This window comes from Phyllostomus discolor, chromosome 3 (genome assembly GCF_004126475.2).
Source record: "Phyllostomus discolor isolate MPI-MPIP mPhyDis1 chromosome 3, mPhyDis1.pri.v3, whole genome shotgun sequence".
In the NCBI taxonomy this organism is placed as follows: Eukaryota; Metazoa; Chordata; class Mammalia; order Chiroptera; family Phyllostomidae; genus Phyllostomus; species Phyllostomus discolor.
In genome coordinates, this window is record NC_040905.2 from 98777517 (window position 1) to 98784889 (window position 7373).

At 41.5% G+C, this 7373-nt stretch overlaps 1 pseudogene; it reads right to left on the reverse strand.

The window, feature by feature from the left end:
- Nucleotides 1–134: 134 nt before the first annotated feature.
- On the reverse strand, nucleotides 135–3980 carry LOC114501272 (annotated as a pseudogene).
- Between the last annotated feature and the right edge of the window lie 3393 nt (nucleotides 3981–7373).

The window sequence follows — 7373 nt, forward strand, 5'->3', positions numbered from 1 at the left end:
GATAGAAATCTTCCAGAATAGTTGTTCCTGACAGTCATCATCACCAGGGAACTTGTTAGCTTTGCAGACTTTCAGACCCCACTGAGACTTTTCCTTCCTTCTTTTTTTCTCTTAAGGTTTCCAGTGTGTTGTCCACTCACTATTTTTGATGGCTATGAATAAGTGTTTCCACTATGGAAAAGAGAGCACAGTGCACTTCCATGACTGGGGACTAGACTTTCTGAAGCTGTCTTCAGTAGGGCAAAAAATTAGGGGAAAAAAACACTTAAATGCTGGAATTCAATTCTTTTTATAAAGCCCCTTTAAAATTTGTAAAAACAAAACACAACTACACAAACCGAAAAGAAGGGGCAGGGCACAGTGGTCTTTAAGAAAGCAAGGAAAAGAAACCAAGGGCAGGGCGAAGGACTCACCACTTCCCCTCAGCTTACTCCATGGTCCTCGCATCTTCAGACTGCTTGGCTCTCCTCCTTCACCGGAGGAGCGTCTAGCTTTTCAGCCTTTCTTGGCATCATCGTTTTTTGCCGGATCCTGCTTTCTCTTCGATCTCACCTGCGTTCTTCAAGCTTTGCTGGAATTTCTGTGCATTTTCACCATCGAGGAAGTGGGTGGCCAGCTGCTCCCACTTGGGGCGCTGGTGGGCAAAGTCGGTGCTCCAGCCCCCGGCGCGGGTCACTGCCCGCATTTGGCTTCAGCTCCATCACCGCGGAGATGTAGTGGTTGGCACATACTTTCGGGGTCTTGTCCCTCCTCACGAGGAAGCCAATAGTCCCTTCCTCCTCGGGCTTCGGGAGCTTGATGTCGCCAGTCCCCGTTCCTTCCATTCTGGGACATCGTTCTCTGAAGCCAATCAGAATAGCTCTGCCTGCACTTTGGAAAGCTCCTCTTTACCATCATCCAGAGTTTTAATTTCTTGCTGGGGAAGAGAAACTATAGGCTCAACCCGGGGGGTGGGAATGGACTCGTGCACATTCTCGGTGGCGACAGTGTGGTCCTCATGGGTGTCCACGCGGCAATGGCAGCAGCTCGAAGGCTAGCTCCTTCCCTCCGCGTCTGGCGCCCAGGCCATACAGCCGGGCGGTAGGGCCCTCGGGACTTTAAATCAGTTCTGGGGGAGACCTACCGTCGTGGTTTAGCAAGCCCTTCCAGTGACTGTAATGTGCCCTCGAGTTTGAGAAGCACAGGTCTCTAGAACTTTATTACACAGAGTTGCTGCAGACCAGCAATATCAGCCTCTCCTGGGTCCCACCCAGACCTGATTCAGAGTCTGCATTTTAGGGAGTTCCCCAGGTGCTTCTTGTGCACATTAGAGTCAAAATTGCTGATCCAGAGAATGCCTAAAATCTAGTCTCAGAAACGAAGGAGGGACTTTCGTCCAACAAACGTCCAGCTGATAGGAATAAAACAATAATTGTAATAAAATGACACAGGGAACAAAGCCCACCCTACCACCTACATCAACTGGGAAATTTGTGTTTAGGGAATCCCATAAAAAGTTCCTCCATAACTGAACCAGAATCAGCCTCTCGGCACTCCCCACCAGTGAGCCTGGCCACATGTGGTCTGACCTGAAAAAAAGGAATGAGCCTCTCCTAACTCAGGGAGAGCAAGAGTTGGTGTAGCTTTTCTCCAAATTCTGCTCATGCTGACTGCTACATTTTAACTCTTTCTGTTCTGCTACCAAGTGAATTAATCATCTCTTGTCTACTTTTTTCTTTTACATCAAAAATCAGTGTGACCTTGTATTGGTTTCTTATTGCTGCCAGAACGAATTGCCACACACTGGTAGCTTAAAACGACATAAGCATAATTCATGAGGTCAGATGTCTGAAATGGGTTTTACTGAGACAAAATCAAGTAAGTGTCAGCAGGTCCATGCTGCTTCCAGTGGCTCTAGAAAGAATGTTTCCTTGCCTTTCCCAGCTTCTAGAGGTCACCTGCATACCTCGGCTCATAGCCCCTTCCTCCACCTTCGAGGCCACCAGTGTAACATTTTCCCTGACTCTGCCTCTCTTCTTCTCACATCTTTGGTCTGACCTTGCTGCTTCCCTCTTATGAGGACCCTTGTGATTACTTGGGATCCACCTGGATAAACTAAGGTAATCTCTTCCTAAAATTCTTAACTGAATCACATCTGCGAAGTTCTATTTGCCATGTTAAGTAACATTCACAAATTTCGGGGATTATGATATGGACGGCTTTTGGGGGATCCTTCACCTACTATATTCTGCTGCTGGCTCTTAAGGATGAATGTCTGTTCCATATGCAAAATACATTCTTTCCATGCCAAGGTCCCCCAAAGACTCAATGCATTATGGCACAACTCATGTTCTAAATTTCAGCAAAACCTCATCAGCTCAAAAGTCATCATATAAATCCTCTAAAATTAGTTATGAGTGAGGCTGCAGGCAAAATTCCTCTCTCTCCCTGAACCTGCAAAACTCATGTGACTGTGGTAAGGATTAAGTGAATTCACACGTGTAAACTCAATTAACAAACTATCTACTCCCCAAATACAATGCTGGTTTAGGCAAAGGATAATAGTTACAGACATTTCAATGGAAAATTTCCATTTAAAAAGAAGGAAAACAAGGAGTCACTGGTTGTGAGCAATTTTGAAATGCAGCCTGGGAAACTCCATGCGGTTTGAAGGCCTAGGAATAGCCCTCCACGGCTCTCAGCTCTGCCCCGCAGCCTGCACCACATTTCTTTTTCTTCTTCTCATAGGTTAACATGCGTTGCAGTTGAATAACATATATTAGCCTATTTGCTGCCTGTAGAATTTTGAGAAAACTTTGAAAGCCTTTTTCAAAACTGTTCTTCTTCCCTCTGTTCCCGTAGTCCTTAAGAACTTTATGGGTTTCCTGTGTATATCACAGGAGTCCATTTCATTATAGATGATACATTCTTCCACAGATCTTTCCTGGAAAATCCCATCCATGAGTCCTGTGTGAAATCTCTTCCAAGAACACTCTTTTTATTTTTATGTTTTATCCTCACCTGGGGACATGCTTATTGATTTCACAAAGGGGGGGGGGGAGTAATAGAGGGAGAGAAACATCAACATGAGAGAGAAACATTGATCCGTTCCACTTGTACATGCCCCAGCCTGGGATCAAACCCACAACCTAGACATGTGCCATGACTGGGAATAGAACCTGTGACCTTTCAGTTATGGGACAATGCTCCAACCAACTGAGCCACACCAACCAGAGCCAAGAGTGCTCTGACCTTTTGATCCCTTCCGTGAACCAGCAAAAGGTTGTCCAACAGACTTTCCTAAAACCGAATCTCCTAATTTTAGGATATTTTGCAATATGGATAGGCTGAAATTTTCCCAAATTATTAAGTCCTGATTCCTTTTGCTTAACAGTTCTTACCTCAATTTATCTCTTCTTGCATCTTACACCCTTCACTGCAAAGAATGCTGAAAAAGCAACCTGGCAAAAGAAAATGAGACTCTCTTATTGGCTCTTGTACTAGATTTTAATCATCCCTTGGGGATTGGGGCAGGGCCCACATCACTGAGCCTATCTTCTGAACAAACCGGGGTCTATAACTAAGGAAGACAGGAGGGGCAATGGCTGTTAGATTGGCAACCAGTGGTACCCAGAACAGATGAGCACTGCCATATTGGAGCACTGAGATTGCATTGACATGATTGGCAGCCACAAAGTTGGTAGACTCCAAGTCAACAGAGCCCCAGAGGTATGTTCCACACGAGCACTGTGGAACTATGTCTCATCCTGTGTTCCACAGTTATTTGAAAAAGTGCAAACTAAAATTTACCCTTGTAGAATTCATGCAGTCAAAATTGACTTGGTCCTCTGACTCCCACAAATTTGACTAGGATTTCATCTGCTTTTCTCATCTCAAATCACCAATAAAGAAGATGAAGAAAGCAAGACTGTGACTGAAGGCCTGTGGCATGCAACACGACACCTCTCCTAGCCTACCTTTAGTTGGTACTGGGGGGACATGTTTACTCAGCCAATTAACATTATACTCAGTAATGCTGTCTTCCATTCTACTTTTTAAAATCAAGTCGTTAGGGATTTTTTCAAATCTCTAGCTGAAGTTCAGATAGCCTTTGTTAGAGCATTACTTGATTCAGGTCTAAAAGAGATTAAGGATGTTATCAAAAGTTTTGATAAAAGATTGCTCTATCAAAAAAGGGGACAAAGTTAGTTTCATAGGATATATATTTAGGAAAAACAATATTGAGTTCTAGTATCTACCAGTTCATTTTAATTGAATTTATTGGCACACTATTGGTTAATAAAATCATATAGGTTTCAGGTGTATAATTCTATAGTACATCTGTACATTATATTTTATGTTCACCACCCCAAGTACCAATGACTTTTCTAAACATTATTATCCATTCTTTTTATCCCTTTATTTTTAATGACAGCTTTATTGAGCTAAAAGTCACGTGTTATAAAACAGATCCTTTTAAAACATTCAATTTATTTATTTGGGGGGAAGGAATAAATCCAGTTTTTCTAGAGGGATAGGTGGGCATCATGTGCTTCAAATGCTCTGTTTCTTTCTGTCAAGAGTTTTTGATAGAAGTTTAGGAACAGTTGAAAGATACATCAGGTGAGAAGTTTAATTCTGGGGTTATGGGTTATGGTTGAGAACTTTTAGTAAAAATTAATGAACCTGAATGGCCATCCTCTCTATAGCATATAGAACATATAGGTTTATAGGATGCTAAATTATATCCTTTAAAAAATCAGTTCCCAGTTTACTCCAGGATGTGATCCAATAATTGATAAAGAGTCTAGGTGACTTTGGCCTCAGTTATTTTTCTTTTAAACAACAGCTTTAAGAGATATTATTCACAGATGATACAAATCACATATTTAAAGTATGTAGTTGGTGCAACATCACATTGTTTGTCATCCTGCTCTTTAAAAACCTACTAGTAGTCAGTCCTCCTTCTCATAATAATTTCCCCCACCCCATAGGGGTTTTTTTATATTGCTTTGAGAGAGACAGAGAGGAAGGGAGGGAGAGAGAGAAACATCAACTTGTTCCACTTATTTATGCATTCCCCGGTTGCTTCTTGTATGTGCCCTGACCAGGGACTGAGCCTGCAACCTTGGTGAATCCAGACGATCAGCTGAGCTACCCAGCCAGGGTGACCCCATAGTTTTTAAAGTAAGTGTTCTACTTCCCTGGGAGACTGTTAGAAATTGGATATCTAATTTTAGAGCCACATGGTTCATTTGTAAATATAAATAAACTATTCATAAAATCATAGCATTGAAAGTTAGCAGTGTACTGTTTGTTTAAACCAGGAGTGGATAGATGTGGGTGAAGCAAAATTGCTGCTCCCATTTTGATTTCAATGAAGATTTTTTTTTGCAGAAGGTGGAATAAAATCTTAGCAAAGTCAAGAATTCATTGAACAGAGTTTTTTGCACTTTTCTGATGTGGGGGAGGAAGAAACTTTACACTCAAGGTTCTTTCAAGTGGTCTGATAATTAAATGGATGTAAGACAGATTAGCAAGAGAAAATAACCAAATTTAAAACATACATATGTATGGGACCCTCTCATACATGAGAGTCAGAGACCCCACATGCACGTAGGTTCTAAAGTGTTCAGTTTAATAGTCTTCAGTATGTTCACAGGCCTATGCAATCATCACCACAGTCCATTTTAGAACATTTCATCACCCCAGAAAGAAGTTTCTGTGTTTCAAAAGAAGTGAAAAGACACCCACAGAATGGGAGAAATATTTGTAAACCACATATCTGATAAGCGTTCAGTGTGTAGAATATAAAATGAACTCTTCCAACTCAACAATAAAAAGATAATCCAGATAACCCAATTAAAAATGGCCAAAGTATCTGAATAGACATTTCTTACACATACACAAATGGACAACAAGCACATGAAAGGATATTCAACATCAGTAATCATTAGGAAAATGCAAATCAAAACCAAAATTTGATATCACTTCATACCCTTTAGAATGTGAGTAAATTTTTGTATGTAGTGTGAGGAAAGGGTCCAACTTCATTTTTCCAATTTAGAAATTTCATTTGTCTCAGCACCATTTGTTGAAAAGACACTTGTCTTTGAACACTTGTCAAAAATTAGTTGACCAATATAAGTAGGTGAGTTGTAGAGTATGTGAATGATATCTCAATAAAGCTGATAACCTGTCCAAAAATATCAGCCAACTATTATTTTTTGCAAATGAGTATTTCTACACGTGCCAGGTGCTGTGCTGAATGACTAACAGTTTGCTTAGAGTATGCGGCATTCCTTTTTCCCATCTCTGAAAACTCACTCGTTCTTCCAGTGCACCTTGGCTCACTAGCAACTACATTGCCCACAGTAATTCTGCAAACTCATCAGCTAGTTCCTAATAACCCCAATCTCATACTAACTCCTGCAGCCATTTGGAAGCTCAAAGCTGGGCCTATAAATTCAACCAAATATTGAGTTATCCACTTATTCTTGCTCAGCTTTCCCTCCCCTCCCCATAGCAACTAAACCAAACCTTTCACATCTTCCAGTTCCCAACCTGGTCTGAACATCTCTCCCAAGCCCCAAGAAACCACTAATCTACTCTCTGCTTCTTGTTTATCTGGCATTTCATATAAATGGATACATATAATATGTAGCTTTCTGTGCTTCGCTACTTTCACTTAGTATAGTATTTTCAAGATTCATTCATGTTGTAGCATGCATTAGAACTTCACTCCTCTTTAATGGCTGCATAACACTCCACTGAATGGATATACCACTTTGTTTAACTATCAATCAGTTGATGGACATCTGTTTTTTTCCTGCTTTTTTGATATTGTATGTATTGCTGCTAAGAACATTCATGTACAAGTTTAACAAAAACCTGTTAAGGTGTGCTCTCCCTCCCAGGAGCATGCCCACGCCTTTCCCTTTCCCTTTCTCCTCTCTTTCCCCCACAGGCCTGCACCTCCTAAACTTTAAGGGACCCCATGAGACTTGCATCCAGGGGATCAATGTGCAGTGGCAGCTTTTCCCAGGCTGACCCCTGAACCGGTCCCCAAAACTCCCTTTTCTCTGACTCTCCAGTAAGCTAACAGCAGCCTCACCTGGGCTCACTTCTTTCCCTTACTGTTTCTGGAGAGCCGAAGCAGCCCTACCTTCTCTCTCTCTCCTGTTGCTTCTTCTATCCTAGGCCCTTCCTTGTTGCACTTTGCCCAGTTTTAATAAATGTACTCTCAAAAACAAAAACCTCTTAATAACTAAATCCCCCTCCATTCCATCCCCTACTTGACCACTCTGAGGTCCCTGAAACTGCTGACCATTCCTTTAAGAAACCCTTCCTTTTCTTAAAAAAAAAAAAAAATCAAAGCACCATATATCACAATT